Source organism: Nestor notabilis, unplaced genomic scaffold (assembly GCF_000696875.1).
Source record: "Nestor notabilis isolate BGI_N333 unplaced genomic scaffold, ASM69687v1 scaffold26726, whole genome shotgun sequence".
Classification (NCBI taxonomy): domain Eukaryota; kingdom Metazoa; phylum Chordata; class Aves; order Psittaciformes; family Psittacidae; genus Nestor; species Nestor notabilis.
The window spans coordinates 29,858-32,011 of NW_009934631.1; positions in this window are offsets into that span (position 1 = coordinate 29,858).

Below are 2,154 nucleotides of genomic sequence, written 5' to 3' on the forward strand. Positions count from 1 at the left end.
GCAGATGCAGGGACAGTAAGTTGCAGTGTCTCCTGTTCTGACCTGTTTCCTGTCTCCTGCACCTGAACCAAATGGGGGAAGGAGAGGTGGGTAGAGGAAAGACATATTGCTGCTATGTTTGATTTATTCTTGATGTCCAGAAGAACCTTTTAGTGAAGAAATATGGACAGTTACAGACTGGGACAAAGTTATTAAAATAGAGTAGAAGTGTGAAAGTCCGTAAGTAAAAATATTTCTGTATTAAGAACAGATATTCCAAATATGTTTTGACAGTTCCTAGTATAAGATGACTTAGTGGGCTTTTGAACCTCATGTAGTATGTCCACATCCAAAAAAACTAGTGTTTGCCCGTTTTTAAGGAAGTTAAGATGGTCACCCTCCCCCCCAAAAAAACCAAACCATCTTACTGTTCTCTCATTTAACCCAATAGCCAAAAGAACATGAGTCCATCACGCAACCATTCAACATCCACACAAAAGTCAGACCAGACCTGTTGCAACAGATTCCAACTAGTAATAACCAACCGGCTCAGACTAAGGATCAGTCTGCACACCAGGAGTGAGGACCTCGCAGTACAGGCTGGACACACCTCTCCGGAGCTCCACTGACGTCCAGAAGGATCAAAGTGAAGGGCAGACAGGGGATTCCCTATAGAAGAAAATGCATGCATTAGGATAAGCCAGTGTAGACAAGGAATAGGGTGCAAGAGGATATCAACATGCTGCTTTTTTCACAGGGTTTATACAATTAGTAGACTCTGATTTTTCATGGATATGTTGACTGTGTATTTGCCTCGGGGCACCTCTATTTCTGTATGCTTATAAATCCTGTAGCTGTAAGATTTTAAAGGCTTTAGTATTATTCTATGGTGATCCTTCAACAGCATTTTCTCATTCTTTGACTGTGTTTTCACACCTCAGCTGAAATTTGTCCAAACAGCTGAGCACAAAATGTACCCAAGATCAGGAAAAACCAAAGTACACAGTAATTTCCTTCAAATGTCTCCTCAGCTTTATAGGAACTTTAAAATCTCAGAAAACTAAACTAGCAATAAGTTATTCGAAATTAATAAATATATATATACATATATATATAGGAAATGGCCTTAAGCAATTTCTATTGTACTGTTTTTCCACAAGTGTAGCGTCATTTTAATTGATGTTGGTACTACGTATTGAATCATGCTTGAGTTTTTATAGAAAGATGATCCTCCATAGTATTATTTCACAAATGAAAGAAATGAGTATTCATCCATTGATTCAGAGGCCTAAAGTCCTCCCAGGAGTGCCACAAAACTAACATAATGTTCCAAAAGCTTGACTTTTGCTTTCATATCACTGGTTGAGCTGATGGATGTGAAAACTCATGTAGCTAGATAGTAAGCTATTGGCTAAAGTCCTAAGGAATGAATAAATTGCTTTAAGCTTGGTAGTAATTTATGCTCACGAGTAAGGGCACCATCTGTTCAAGTACAGACAATACCAAATTCTTTTAATTTGTTGTTAAATAGCTCGCTTTTGACATCGATCTGTCACCCATGAATACTCCTTACATTGAAATCATACAGAAATCTACCTTTTCTGAACAATGGCGGGAAATCTGCTAGGCCTATAAGCAAGGTAGATGTCATGACCTTAGAAAAGTAACAAATAATATTGGAGTAATATTTGGGGGGAAATTTGAGTCAGAGAAAAATTGGGAGTTTCAGATTATGTCACTTGTTAAGACTTAGAATAAGCAAGGTATCTCACACCAGGAAACACAGGCACTCTTCTATGCACAACTTATTTCCTTTCCATGTTTCTAATAAAAGCCTTGACTAACTTCTGAAGACTGAAGTTCTCATTCATCTCCCTAGAGATCATACAGTCATTCCTGCAAATTTTAAGTAGATTAAGGCAATGGACATGACATGCATACAGATGCTAAAAATTTGCAGTAGAATCCAATTAGTTAATATATTTATTTTATACCTTATCTATGTATTATCTAAAAGGAATTAATTTGTACTGCCTTTTAGAGAAAGTGGGATCATTTCCTATACTCTGTAAACATTTTTACTAATTCTTACTGGAGAAAGATAAAAGTTAAATTTAAATTGCCTGTTATCATATTGGACAAAAGAAATTATTAGTATAATAAAAACTGAGAAGA